General features: G+C 39.0%; 1 protein-coding gene across 1 annotated transcript in view; it reads right to left on the bottom strand.

Annotated features, from left to right (window-relative positions):
* Window positions 1–534: 534 nt before the first annotated feature.
* The window catches only part of KITLG (KIT ligand), a 167,482-nt gene continuing 151,883 nt past the window's right edge, over window positions 535–16,133 (bottom strand). Inside the window, exon 11 of the transcript XR_008792650.1 lies at window positions 535–549. The gene's annotated coding sequence lies outside the window, so the exon portion shown is untranslated. The remainder of the gene's footprint in view (window positions 550–16,133) is intronic.

A 16,133-nucleotide genomic window follows, 5' to 3' on the forward strand; every position in this document is an offset into this window, starting at 1 on the left:
CAAGTTTGAACCAGGGTTGGCCACATGCAAGGGAAGTGCCCTGCCCAATGTATTATATATCTAGCCCCAAGTGATTTACGTTTTACATAGTTATGTACAATTACCATGTTTGTGATCAGCTCTGCCCTTATATCTTCTTTTGATTTCCTGGCCTTGCTATGTACCATTATCAGAGCTATTTCTTTGTAGATATTTTCTTCCCTCTGAGGCATTAAGGTCTCTCAGGTTCAGCAAAAAGTTCTATAACTCCCTAGGGAGTATCAGAAAACTCTTCTGATTTTGTGGAATGGAGTGGTTAGGACTCAGTAATATGGTCTTCAATCCAGTTTTCTCTCCACTGTTGCTTCTTTACTGCTCTGTCAAAAATATCCAGTGTCCTCAGTATTTGCTATTCGGAGTAAGATAAAAATTACTTGTCTCTCTGAGCCACTAGGATCTGACTTTGAAGCTTATAGTTTCAGACACAGGCTGGATTAAAAACATCTAATTGGAAAATTTGCTAAGCCATGACATGCAGATTACGATCTAGTTATTCTCCACACAGCAGCCCTCTGCTGAAATGCTAAAGGCTGTGGTGGGGTGAGTCACAGGCTGAGACCTAATGGTATGGGCTAATATTACCAGCTCCCAAGTGGCAGCCTTGATTCTGCTCTGTTGCAGTCAATTCCTCACCTAACTTGAGCTATTACAAGTTAAAAACTACGGCGCAAGCCAGGAGGTGTTTGCTGTTTGCCGTTGTGCCACATCACAGCTCCGGGCACATCTCTTAGACTCCACCGTTCTTCCTGCATTAACATACGCCTCAGAGACCTGGGCCCTACGAAAACAGGATGAGAACACTATATGTGTCTCCCAAAGAGGAATCGAAAGAGCTATGCTTGGAGTATCATGCTTCACTCAAATGAGAGAAAGAATCCAGAGTTCTGACCTCTGTAACGCTCAAGAATCATGGACACTGTCTTGTTTTCCAAGGCATCAAAAATCAGATTGGCTGGACACATAATGAGATTTGGAGACAACAGCTGGACTAGAGCCATTACTGACTAGATTCCATGGGACATCAAAAGATCACGTGGCTGCCCACCTATGAGATGGTCAGATTTCTTTGTCAAGAATCTGAACGATTGGTTTGAGGCTCTTTGTGTTCCTAGGACGAGCAGATGCCATTGGGCTACACTGGCACGCGACAGGGATGAATGGAGATGTTACTGGTGCCCGCTCAAGCAAATCCATGAGTAATGGGATATCAAGTGATTCAAGTGATGTGCTAAAATGTTATCTCTGAGGGCTAGAGTCATATTACAGCCGGTAGAGAGAGCACTTGCCTTGCACATGATCCATCCTGCACCCCATATGTTCCCCAAACTCATCCCAAGTGATTTCTGAGTGAAACTCCAAGAATAAGCCCTGAGTCCTGCTCAGTGTGGTCCCCAAACAAACAAATAGTAACCATTGATACTATTTTTTATAAAGTTTTCACTGACAGGAGTCTAAGAGGTGGTACAAGAGTTAAAGCATATGCCATGCATGTTGACCCCAGTTCCATCCCTGTCACTGTTTCATAGTTTCACTATTTCATAGTTCTCAAAGCATCACTGGGTGTATCCTTGGATGTCCCTGGGCACTGCTGGGTCTGAGCTTCACCTCGGCCTTTTTTATTAAACCATTGGCTACCTTAGCTAAGAATGACCAGGTGGGCCCCTGGGGCCTTCTGAGCACCACTTCGGAGTCCCCCACAATTTTTCCCAGCTATCATTTCTAAAACAATGGTATATATTTGATAATGTTGTTACTTTCTGGGCTAGCGCTATAGCACAGTGGGTAGCGCATTTGCCTTGTATGTGGCCAACCTGGCCGACCTGGATTTGATTTCTCTGCCCCTCTAGGAGAGCCCGGCAAGCTACCGAGAGTATCTTGCCCGCACGGCAAAGCCTGGCAAGCTACCTGTGACATATTTGATATGCCAAACACGGTAACAACAAGTCTCACAATGGATACCTTACTGGGCCCACTACTGGGCCCGCTTGAGCAAATCGAAGAACAATGGGAGGACAGTGAGAGTGACAGTTTTGGGTTGTACCCACACCCATGTCTGTAGTTAGCATCTCTTGGGGTCTATTCCTGGCTCTGTGTTCAGGGATTGGGCCTGGTGGTGTTCAGGAGACTATATGTGGTGCTGAGGATTAAATCAGGATATTTGAAAATCAAGCACCTTCCCCTCTGTACTATCTCTCTGACTACAGCTAATATATATTGGAAATAAACCCATCAAGGTCCAATAAAGAACTGCCATGCAGGTTTCCATTTCCCTGGCCTGCTATTAGCCACACTTCAGCATCTGTACTAGATGAAATTGAATCTGCAATGTTCTTTTTCCTTATGTACAGCTAGTGGAAAACTAAGTACTAACTAAGGCAACTAAGAAGGGAGGGCTAAGAGCTGATTGATAAAGTGTTGTAATTTATTACTGACATAATTTCCTGATCCAGGAGCCAGAGTAGTGAAGATACCACTATTAGTCACTTCTGTCACTAAAGATTTATTCTTTTGAGCTACTCCCTTTGAGATAATTACAAAAACTTCCGTGATTAATTTTTCTTAAAGCAGCAGCAATTTATTTTCTGCTTAGGGCAGAACACAGAATTGCTGTAGGCCATGGGAGAGGGAGCAGGTTTGTAAAAAAAAGAGATTCTTTAAAAGGGAAGTGATTTTAGCAAAAGATCAGCTGTGTCTACGTTACCATGTGGTTGTGCTCAGAAGTTACAAGTTTCTTTGAAACAATGCAATCTAGCAGTCCTAAAACATAGATCCTGTTCTGAACTTTGAAGCAAAACTAGTGAAGGTGACCCCAAACTTAGCTAACATATGTTAAGATTATTAAGATTATTCAGACTTCTGGAGCTAGAGAGATAGCACAGCGGGTAGGGCCTTTGCCTTGCACACGGCTGACCAGGGTTCAATTGCCAGCATCATAGATGGTCCCCAGCACACTGCCAGGAGTAATTCCTGAGCCCATGAGCCAGGCAAGATACTCTCGGTAGCTTGCTGGGCTCTCTGAGAGGGGCGGAAGAATCGAACTCTGGTCGGCCATGTTGGCCGCTTGCAAGGCAAACACCCTATCCGCTGTGCTATCGCTCCAGCCCACACATCAATGTATTAGTCGAATGGACTTGTTTGTTTGCTTGGGGCCCACACCAAGGTGTTCAAGGATTACTCCTGGCTCTGCACTCAGGGATCACTCCTGGTGAGTTCATGGGACCATATTGGGTGTCAGGGATGGAACCCAAGCCTGCTGTATTAAAGCTAGTGCTCTTCCTGCTGAACTATCTTTCTGGCCCCTTCAATAGACTATTGAATACTGATTATGAAGAAATTATATGATCAATGAAGAGAAGAAATTGTAAAATCAATGAAATGGTCAACCAAACATATACAATGGCGTCTATAATCTGTTGCAAATTGTACAAAAACTACAAATGAGATTTGTGAAACAACATTCCTATTTTTAAATAGTAGAGGGTAATTTCCAAGTGAAGATTATGCATCCTCCGTAATCAGGAGAAAACAATCCCTGTGACTAATGTTGTCTAAAATATTTTCTTCTGTATGTCATATTAAGAAATACTGTAGAAAAATAGAATTCTTTAGATCAATGTACTTTTATCATGTATTTTTTGGTTATATCTTTATCTTATAATTACTTTGACCAGATACCTGTTAATCTCTTTACACATATGTAAATTTTAGTGAGTGAATGACACAAGATAATATGTGTCATTGTAGTTCTTACATGTGTGTTACTTTTTCCACACATTGTCAATGACAGCAATTATTTTCTGCATATTAGATTTGAGAAGACTAAGTATGCTAATCTACCAAATGTAGAATATTTACAGTAGTAAATGTGAACTCAGATGCTGGCTAGAATTCATACTCTTATCTGCACTTATATAACATGGAATCAATAAGATTGGTAAGTAAAGGCAGAAGTTGTGTGTGTGTGTGTGTGTGTGTGTGTTGGGGTGGGAGGGTGTGCATGTTATTTAAGAAGCAACAGGGACAGATGAATAGATGTGACAAAGTTCCTATCTTGCTCAAGAGGTCAGGAAGTTAACTAGAGTAGGGGAGTTTGGTTAAAAAGTTATGGAAGACCTGGCTAGAAAAATAATTTTGAAAAAAGCTCGAAGAGTTTTAAATACTATTTGGGAAGGATACCTAAGGCACTTCAGCTTTAGCATAGACATATTGAAGAATAAATACACTTAGATTCATTAACATATATTAGATTCACTAACACACATACATACATGCTGACATAAGACAAAAACAGACATTTTGGAGAATAGACTAACTAGTCATATTATTAGGGCCAGCTAATTCATTTTTGCATAGTATTGTATAAATAAATAGTAATATTAGGAACCAACAAAATGTTTTAATTTTGCTTCTTTTAAATAAGGGAAGATGAAGTTATTTAATGCATGAAATATTGCAATGAACACAAAATGGGTATCAGTCAACACAGTCAAAAATATAATTTTCTTTTCTCCTTTTTAAAATGGAAGACAGAGCAGCATTGCTATGGCCTACAAAAAAAGTCACACAGTACCCCTGGATGTAATGCTGGATCATTTAGAGGAAGCAGTGACTAAGCACAAATAAACAATTAAAGACAACAACTATGACTGGGAGAAAACTACGCTTGTAAAGATTCTAATATAAAGGATAACAAATATATTCTATATAAAGAGCTCAGGAAAGCTGATAACTCAGGAAAGTTGATAATGTAAGAGTACATATATGATGAAGTGGATACATAAACTTTAAGTTTTTTGGTCCACGAAAGTGGGCAAATATGTTTGCTTTGTGTTCGTGCATTTCTTGAAAGTTTTCAGAAAGGCTCTCCTTTGCTCTCCTCTCTCCTTCCCTCTGCACTCTTCCCTCCTCTCCTTTCCACTTATTTGCTCTCCCCTCTCCTTCCCTCTGCACTCTTCCCCTTCCCTCTCCTCTCAAGATTCTCAGGGTTTACTCTTAGCTCTGCACTCAGCGATCACCCCTGGAGGGGCTTGGGCACCATCTGTGGTGCTGAAGATAGAATGGTGTGGAGCACATGAAGAACAAGCTGTACTATTGCTCCCACCCCTAGAACGATTTTTCACAGTAGTTCCAAAAAAAAAAAATTAAACATCTAAATCAGAAAGCTCATGCAAGTTTGTGTGTCTGATTGAAAATTAAAACAGAAATGGCTGAAGCAAGTACTGAAGAAGCTTCCTGGATGTTAGTCCAAATAAAATGGGCTCCCCATAAGATGACTAGTGTAATAATTAACTTAAAAGGTTTGGAAACAGCCAAATCCAGATAGAAGGCGGATGACTTAAGCGATTGCCTCTAACTATAAACATAATAATTATAGTTTTACAAACAAAATGGAGAAACTATTATTTTAAATTAGGTGGTCAAAAGGAATAGTCTAATTTAACATGCTTTTGCATTTTTGTTTTTAAACTTTATTTAAACATTATATGTTACAAAATTATGCACATTACTGCTGTTTCAAGCATTCAATGTTCAGGCACCAATCCCACCACCAGTGTGATTTATTCCTTCATCAATGTCCCCAGTTTATACTCCTACCTTCTAAGTCTTACCCCTTAGCAGTCACAAAATAATTTATATTACTTGATGCATCAACATGGTAAATATGATTGATTATAAAAAATAGTCCAAACAAACAAACACTGTCCTCCCGTTGTTCATCCATTTGCTCAAGTGGGCCCAGTAACGTCACCATTTTTTTTGAGACTTGTTGTTACTATGTTTGGTATATTGAATACATCGCGGATAGCTTGCCAGGCTTTTCCGTACAGGTGAGATACTCTCGGTAGCTTGCTGGGCTCTCCGAGAGGGGCAGAGGAATCGAACCCGGCTCTGCTAGGCTGTCTGCGTGAAAGGCAAATGCCTTACCACTGTGCTATTGCTCCGCTCCACCCTCATAGCAAAAACTAGTACGGTGAAAGAAAATTTGTGAAAAATGTTATATCTCACAATGATTTTATTAATGTCATTGAGGATTTACTGAACTGTTTGTGCTAGTTGAGCCTTCTGTGTAAATTGTTTAGGCTTATTGAGCTCATTGGGCTTCTAAACTACTTTTTCATCTAATTTGTTGTACTACTACTGGGCTATAAGTAGAACTGGGACAACTCTTGACCTGCCCTCTTCCTAGGAGCTCCAGAGTTTTCAGCTCAAACACCCATGTACCTGGGAGTTTTGTTGACTTGGTGTCTCTTCCAAGATTACTTGTGCACCAGCGAAGCTGGGTGGTTTATAGGGCAGAGGCTATGGGACGTGGCTGTTGGGGTTTCTAGTAGTATGAGGATGGGGAGGGGATGCAGCCTGCCCTATTCTGAGAAGACCCCAATCTTAACATAATTTTGATGGGAAAAACTTTAATGTAGCATCTGAGTGACTTTAGATGCACAAATTTCGAGAGAGGGGTGAGGAAATAAATGTCTCAATATTTTGTGAAATACACTCAAGTGTTCTACCCACTTTTTCATAGGCTGATGTTTGGAAGAAATCTTTTCATTGCTTGAACCCCTTTGCTTTCCACCCATGAACACATTGGTCAGCAAAATTATGCTCTTTAATCTTCAGAGACCCAGAAGATTTTCCTTTTATTTGGGTGTGAGGAATAGACATATACAACTTCTAAGAAAACCTGTATTAGTTAATTATGCAAATCAAAGCAATCTTTCATTTTCAATTTGTAAGGTTAAAGGAATCATCATGCATTGAAGGAAAGCACATCATAAAGGATACTCCCACAGAGGAGCTGACCTGTAGGATATTTTAACATTGCAATTTATTCTCGGAAATACTGAAGAATCCATGAGTACAGATTGCAAGGGGGGTAAGTGTTACCATCAGAATTATAGAGCTTTAGGGAAAAAACAGGATTGCAAAAATAAGCAAGTTGACAAAACATTGTAAAAAAATACAGTAGGGCAGAAAGTCAAGTTAATAGTGTACATGTCAGTTAATGAAAAACTTTCAAAACATACAGAATACAAATATAAAAAGTTAAAGATGGGTCACTTATAACTATCTTTACAAGTGTGTGTGGGTGAGGGGAGAAAGAATATGAGAGAATATATAAGACTAATACCAAAGAAGTTTTTGAAGAAAGGTCAAAGTAATTAAATTGAAAATTTTTATATGGGGGCCAAAATCATAGTACAGTACAGTGGTAGGGCATTTGCCTTGCACATGGCTAACCCAAGTTTAATATTCAGAACCACATGTTCCCCTGATCCCCCCAGAAGTGGTCCTTGAGTGTAGAGCCTGGAATAAGCCCTGAGTATCACCAAGTATTGTCCTAAAATTCACACACAAAAAAAAAGAAGAAGAAAAAGAATTTGGACCAGAGTAGAGCAGATAGGGTGCTTTTTTTGTATAAATTGCAGGCATGTCTTTGGTGTCAGAACCAGGAGTAAGCCTTTAGCATCACTGGGTACAGATATGTAGGAAGGAAGGAAGGAAGGAAGGAAGGAAGGAAGGAAGGAAGGAAGGAAGGAAGAAGAAAGGTCTTTTATGTACTTACACAAAATATAGAAACACAGGAATACTCAGATAAATCCTGATAAAAATGTTAAAATTAAGTTAATTGAAGTGTGAATTTCAATTTAAATTTAAGAATAAATTTTTTACAAGAAAAAAATTAATGAAGCCTCAATTTGATGTGGGATGGCTCAGCTTTCACACCAAATGTTGAAAATGCAGCAATGACTTCAATATTCTGAAAAGGAAAATATCTATAATTAGGACTTTATATTTACACCAAAAAATCTGTTTGCAAATATTTATGAAACAAAGATATTATTTGGACATTAAATGTCACTCTAGATCATTCAGGTGTATTTACAAAACTGATCTCACTTAAGATCTTTTTTATTCATTCAAAATTAACTTTAAAGTTAATTTATAAATAAAATATGGTAAATGTTAAACTAAAGTATACAAATAAATCTACTCTACTGTTAATTCTAAACAATTACTGGCAACTTAACCATACAATGCAATATATTTTATTTCCCCACCTCACCCCCAAATTCCTAAAGTAGTAAAGGTGTTAAATAAAACAAATGAATAGGCATTACTATTACAAATCACTTAAAAATATGTTAAAACTGTTACTAATATAAAAAGGACTTGAGAACCAGTTATTCTATAAATACAAATTGTGTTTTAAAGTAAGGTCCAATTTATAGGGGGGCAAAAACTACAGAAAAAAATGAAATTTCTTTGGGAAATTATGGCCAAGTATGTGAGAAGAGGCTTAAAAGATAGGCTACACATTTCCTTATAAAACTCTGATCTAAAGTTATATTCAAAGGTACTCTCATCCACTGCTGTTGGGAATGTTGTCTGGCACAAACCATGTGAAAAACATTATGGAGATTTCTCAGTAAACTTAGAATTGAACTGCCTTATGACCCAGCAATTCCATTTTGGGGCATGAATCCCCAGGGCAGAAGAACACTCTCAAAGAGCATATAAGCATCGTTATTGATTGCTGCACACAATACAATGTCAGCACACGGTGTGTGCACACAGCTAACATATGGAATCAACCTAAGTATACAATAAATAGATGAATAAATTATAAAGTATATGGTATGTATACATAATGGGATACTATGCAGCTGCAAGGAATGATGAAATCATGCAATTTGCTGCAACATAGTTTGGACCGGAAGATACCATGTTGAGTGAAATAAGCCAAAAGAAGAAAGACAACAGGATAATCTCACTTTTCTGTGGGATATAGAGTACTAGATGAGGAAATGTATTGTAGTAAAAGGGGGATGTCTAGATCACCCTTGACCCCATTTTATATTGAGGAGACAGACAGAGAAGGAAAGAAATAAAGGGGAGAAGAAGAGAATGAGAAGTAATGGATAAACAGGTATCAGGGCTTACCAGAGATATCTTTCAGATATCTTTTTGGAAAAAAAATAGGGATCCTACTGAATTTCTAGACTGAAAGCCACTACAAAGAAAAACTAGTTTAACTTATGAGAATGTAATCTTAAGCAGATGAAAATCAAATGAGACAAAAAATAAAAATAAATCCATTGAGATCACAGAATGTTTGGATCTTGTAGGTATAGGGGCATTTAAAATAAAGAGACACTTTTTTTTTAACATATTGAGCACATCTTCTGTACAAAATTAAAAAAAATGATATTTATCTATTTGGTAACTTTCACTTGATTTATGGTTCATACAAAGGTCTGAAATATATTTATTTTGGCTCACAATTCAGGTTTTCCCATGCCAGAGGAAAGAATCCTTATAAACATGTCTGAAAATAGCTTATTGGTGTATCCAACCAATAAAGGATTCTTTATGCTGGTTTTGATGCTAAGGATGAATCATTGAACAAATGGTATCTTATAAAATTATGGTACCTACTACAACACAGGACAACACAAACACACATACACACATAAATGATAGTGTTTGAGAACAAAGGAACAGAATGGTAGAAAGATTATTACCAAAGACATAAAATGGTTACTATGTTACATCTGATAGAAAAGGTCGCAGAATATCTTTTAATCTCAACTTCAAAGTAAAAAGGTGACATATGTCTTAATCTTTGTAAATATAATTCCTAGCGACCAAATACAGAGCTCTGAGATGAAAACTTGCTTGAAATATTAGTATTGGAAGCAAAATAAAGAAAAGTAAGTTCTTTAGAAGCCGTAGTTAGAATTGGTAGAGGATCAGATCAGGTTGGTGTTTATAAAACACAAGAAAGATATTTGGTTTGTGCTAATGTTTCATTCAATGTTTCCACCCTAAGCAGAGCCCCAGTAGCTGAAGACCTCTGGGACCCAGCCACAGCCATGCAGAGACCACTCTCCACATGCTAGGATGAGCCTCACGCATGAAGGAACTGGCAGAGGAGCCCAGGTGTGCGGGACCTGGGGCTAAGAACTCCAAGCCTGCTTGGATCAGGACTGGGCCTCCTCTTCCAGATCCCCCATCTTCCAGTAGCTAGACAGATACACCCATCAACTGCCGTGTAACCCCCTCAATGGCCAAGATCCACAGATTATAAAACCAAGCTTCCGGAGGAGAACAATGCAGAGTTTCCTGCCCCCACGCCTGCTGTCCACACCGGGGCCTCTTGGAGGGGGCCGAATTGAGTTTCCCTCTCTGCCCTGAGCAGAGCCCTGGCAGCTGAAGACCTCTGGAACCACAGCCATGCTGAGACCACTCTCCACATGCTAGGATAAGCCTCACGCATGAAGGAACTGGCAGAGGAACCTGCTCGGATTGGAACTGGGCCTCCTCCACCCAGATCCCCCATCTTCCAGTAGCTAGACAGTTACACCCACCAACGGCTGTGTAACCCCATCAACGGCCAAGATCCAGAGACTATAAAACCAACCTCTATTTCTCACTCTCAGAACCCAGCAGGCTACCAAGAGTATCTTGCCTGTATATGTGCCTAACTGCAAACACCTGAGAAGGTGATTAGAGGCTGCCCCAAAAGCCTCCATCCCTCTTGGAGAGCCTGGCAAGCTACTGAGAGTATCCCACCCACACGGCAGAGCCTGGCAAGCTACCCATGGCATACTCAATATGCCAAAAACAGTAACAATGATGGACCTCATTCCCCTGACCCTGATAGAACCCCCAATATGCCATAGGGCTACACTAGCACATGACAGGAACGAATGAAGAGGTTACTGGTGCCTGCTCAAGCAAATTGATGAACAATGGGGTGATAGTGATAGTGAATGTTTCATATCACTGCATATTACTGTATCACCACTGTCATCCTGTCATTCATCAATGTACTCAAGCGGGCACCAGTAACGTCCCTATTTATCCCAGCCCTGAAATTTTGTCATCCTCTTCTTATTCATCTTTCCCAATGATTGGAGGCTCTTTCAGGGTCAGGGGAATGAGACCTGTTATAGTTACTGGTTTTTGGCATATCGAATATGACATGAGTAGCTTGCCAGGGGCTGCCCATGCGGGCAGGATACTCTTGGTAGCATGCAGGGCTGTCCAAGAGGCATATCTATATCTATCTATCTATCTATCTAATCTGTTTCTTACTTGTCTGAACTCCATCAAACATGGTGTGGTAATTATGGAAAATGGAATGGGTAGGAAGTGTCCAGGAAGTATCCGGAAAGTGGCCTGGAATGTGGTGGCTCTTGGGTAGTTGAGGTCGGCTGCCGGGGCTGGGTCCCTTAGGGCAGGGAGGGCTCTTGCCTGCCCCCCTCTGGGGCTCCCTGATTGGAAATGGCCTGGCATGGAGTCCCAATGTTTCATATAGAAGACCAAAACAATCTCATTTGTGTTAAACTAAGATCACTATTAAGAAGTAGGATGTCTCTATTCTTGAACTTAACACATTTTGTTAATATGTCATAATCATACTTGTTGCCCTCACAGAAAAGTCTGGCAAGTTCCCCGTGATGTATTCCATATGCCAAACACAGTAACAAGAATTCTCACAATGGAGACGTTACTGGGCCTGCTCGAGCAAATTGATGAACAATGGGAGGACAGTGACAGTGAATCATACTTGTGAATGATATGATAGTAATTTTTAGGGATTAGCAAGCTCCAAAATGATATTTGTGGGCAGAGGGTTTTTTAGGAGATAATTAGGTCATAAGGGTAGAAAAGGCCAGAGAGCTAATGAGCTCTGTCACTGGAATGTGAAGGACTAGAAGCCAGCTGTCAATAACTCAGAGAAGAACTCTCTCCAGAGTTAACACCCTTATCTAAGACTTGAGGTGCCCAGGACTTGGTGAACTAAACATTTGTTGTTTAAATTATCCTAATTTATTGTAGTTTATTATAGCAACCTGAGCTAAGACAATCATCATTTGACAGTTCACATAATGAAATAGACACACACAGCTGGCTATTCTGCCTTCCCAAGTACCACAAACTGGGTTGCTTATGGACCAGGAACATATGCTTCACAATTTTCAGACTATATATCTAAGGTCAAGGAAGAGTTGTTGTTTTGGGGACTTCTTGTCCGTGTCTTGTAGAGAGCTATGTTGTACCTTTGTCTTCTCTCATGCTCTTCTTTCTGGGTGTGCCTGTGGAATTTTCTCATCTTGTGAGGCTATCCAATCATCTTGGCTTGCATACTATCCTAATGACTTCATTTGTCTTAATTATCTTTTGAAAAATGTATTTCCAATTTCAGTCACATTCTAGCATACGGTGGAAGTGGAGGTAATTAGCATAGGAGTTTTAGGGATATAATATTCAGCAGATAATACTAAATAATAGGATTGTGACAAGGGAATATGTTCTTTGTAGCTAAGGGTGAGATTTGTGACACTCTCACTTGTGAAATGTGAACAAAAGTGATGAGTTCCACAAACATTATTCCATGTCTCTTTTGTCTCTGTGTGATTAAAACAGTAGCAAAAGGAGTAGTATACGAATACATGGTGGAACATTTCAAAAAATCCTGAAATATATTACCTAGATTAGGACATAAAAGACAATGACCTCTTCTATTCATCAATCTCTTACATTATTATTAGTTTCCTTGTTAGTATACCCCACTATACCTCAACTTTTATATATACCAAGTGTGTCTACAAAGAAGTAAATAGAGTGAAATTTGAACTTTAGTTTTTACTTTAAATAGATTTGCTCCTATGAGATTCCATAGAACTCATGAAGTACAACTAATCTAGATTTTAAATTTAAATTGTGATTTTTTAAAAAGATATACTTATTATAGGTCATTTATTATATATAACCATTTATTCATGTACTGTAGCACTATAGCACTGTCCTCCCATTGTTCATCGATTTGCTCTAGCAGGCACCAGTTATGTCTCCATTGTGAGACTTGTTGTTACTGTTTTTGGTATATCAAATACGCCATGAGGAGCTTTCCAGGCTACTCTCCAGGTACAAGCTACTCTCAGTAGCTTGCCGGGCTCTCCAAAAAGGCAGAGGAATCAAACCGAGTCGGCTGCATGCAAGACAAACGCCCTACCCACTATGTTATTGCTCCAGCCCATTCATGTACTAGGTTAATTTATTAAACTTGTTATGCTATTATGGGATATATTCAACCCTAGAATTTGGTAAATAAAACCTAGAAATAGCATGCTGTTCTTGTTCAAAGCCCTAGCAGGAAGCTATGGGCATGCAAATTCTATAATGTGATGACTGCTCATAAGAGACTCAGTAAACTCTATTTCAGAAATCTGTAAAAACTTACAAGTAAAAGATAGAATTGGAGCTGAACTTAAAAGAAATTGCAAAAGATTACTATATATGGATTCAATGCACAAAATTTAAATAGATTATGAAACTTCTATCTGAATATAAAGCACAGGGGAACGTAATTTCCCTGAATTCAAATTCGATGTAGAAGAGAAAACTTTAAAATAGAGAATTTGCTGACAATTTCTGTTATATAAAAAAATCAGTAAGAGATAAAGTACTTGAAATTAGGTGCTGTAGAGATAGTATGAGATATAAAATATATGAGGGGACATTTATATACTATATATATGTATATCTTTTTGTGTCACACCTGGCAATGTTCATGGGTTACTCCTGGCTCTGCACTCAGAATTACTCCTGGTGGGGTGCTGGGGGACCATATGGGATTCTGGGAATTGAAACGGGTTGTCCATGAGCAAGGCAAATGCCCTACCTGCTGTGCTATTGCTCCAGCCCCTACTTCTAAAATTTTTAAATGAAAATAATTTCCCTGAACTCAAAATTTATATAAAAGAGGAAATATTATGTTAGAACATTCACTGACATATCTTTTCTGTTATATGAAAAATTATTTAGTAACCAGTTACTTAAAATTAGATGCTGGAAAGATAGTACAGGGATTAAGGTACCTGCCTTGTAGGCAGCGAATACATATAGTCCTCTGAGTGCCACCAGGGATTATTCCTGAGTATAGAGCCAAGGATGCCTCCAGAGCACCATCCTCCCAAATCTACTCCTACTATTTAATCAGGAAACTTGATTAGGCTTGAGGGAAGAAGTGATAATGTTCTTACTCTTTTCCTCAAGATTTTATTAAGCACACAACCCCCTAAACTAACATAAATACTTTTCATCTATCTTAAAGTAAGAACTTAAGGCAAGTTGTACCTTGAGGTTATTTCCTTATCTAATGAGGGTGAAAGAGGAAACATTATAAAATCCTAAAGAGTGTAATGTAGCAGTCATTTTACTTGGATTATATAATTAAATCCTCTTGGAAACCCTGCGATTATCCCTATTTTATACAAGAGGAAAATAGTCCCTAGAAATTAACTATATAAGATAATGTAACTAGTAAGTAGAAGTAAATTTAGTTAGCCTAGCTCATAGCCACAATCTGTCCATAAAACCTTCTACTTTAGTTTTCTATAAGTATTTGATTGCTACAGGAGTAATCTGAATTCTCCCCTGCTTGGCCTACTTCACAAAGCTATTTCAGTGCCTGGGCACAGGGTTTGGATCAAAGTTATTTCTACTGTGAGCTGTGTGAAAATGGGAGCGTTTTTTATATTTTTTTAACTTTTCTTTGAAAGGAGGGTTATAATAACACATATTGCATTGTTATTTCCTAAAAGTACGTGGAACAAATACAACTCTTCATAGGTACATGTTGTATGTCTATTGGTTGTTTGCACATCAGGGGTTTTGTTCTTTTGGTATTGACACCTGGCGGTGAATTTTACAACAGCGTTCTCTATATGTAGTACCTGTATAATAAAAAACAGGAACTGAAACCCTTTAGGGAATGTACTCTAAATATATATTTTTTGATTTTTATTAGTGAAACACCATGAGGTACAGTTGTAGACTTACAAATTTTTGTGCTTGGGTTTCAGTTATACAATAATCGAACACCCATCCCTCCACCAGTGCCCATTCTCCACCACCACTGATCCCATTATCCCTCCCACCCCCGCATTCCTCCAATCCCACCCTGCTTCTGTGGCAGGGCATTCCTTTTTGTTCTCTCTCTCTTTTTGGTTGCTGTGGTTTGCAACAGAGGCATTGAGTGGCAATCATGTTCGGTCCACAGTCTACTCTCAGCATGGATCTCCCATCCTGGGATGATCCTCCCAATACCCTTTATTTGGTGCTCCCTTCTCTATCTGAGCTACCTTTTCCCCTAGCATGTGTGGCTAGCCTCCAAGCCATGAAGTAAACCTCCTGGTACTTGTCTCAGCTATTCTTGGGTATTAGTCTCCTATTTTGTTACTTTATGTTCCCCAGATGAATGCAATCTTTCTGTCTGTCCCTCTCTTTCTCACTCATTTCTCTTAGAATGATACTTTCCATGTGTACCACTTGTATATAAATTTCATTACTTCATCTTTTCTAACAGCAACATAGTACTCCACTGTGTAATTTCCAGGTGTTTGACTTGGTTCTCCATGTCGGTGTGTGATTCACTTCTATTCTCAGTGCATCATGGTCTGAAAAGATTGTTGATACTGTTCCTATGTTCCTGATGCTATTGAGGTATGTTTTGTGTCTTAGCACATGGTCTATTTTGGAAAATGTTCCATGTGCACTGGAGAAGAATGTGTACTCTTTCATTTTGGGGTGTAAAGCCCTCTACAGGTCTATAAGCCCTCTCTCTTCTATTTCTTCTTTCAAAGCCAATGTTTCCTTGTTGAGTTTTATTCTTGTTGATCTATCCAGAGGTGATAAGGTGATGTTGAAGTCTCCAGCTACTGTTGTGTTGCTAGCAATGTCCTCCTTAAAATCCATTAGCAGTTGTTTTAAATATTTAGCTGTTCCCTCATTAGGTGCATATACATTTAAGAGTGTGATTTCTTCCTGTTGTACACATCCCTTGATGAATAAAAAATAGCCTTTGCTGTCCCTTCTAATCTTTTTCAACTTGAAATTGATGTTGTCGGATACTAGTATGGCCACCCCATCTTTTTTAAGGGAGCTGTTTGCTTGCAGTATTGTTTTCCACCTTTTAACTTTGGGTCTGTGTTTGCTCTGACTGTTCAGATGAGTTTTTTGTAGGCAGCAGAATGTTGGGTTCTGTCTTTGAATCAATTTTACCACTCTGTGTCTCTTAATTG

This window comes from Sorex fumeus, unplaced genomic scaffold (genome assembly GCF_029834395.1).
Source record: "Sorex fumeus unplaced genomic scaffold, SorFum_2.1 ptg000003l, whole genome shotgun sequence".
NCBI lineage: Eukaryota > Metazoa > Chordata > Mammalia > Eulipotyphla > Soricidae > Sorex > Sorex fumeus.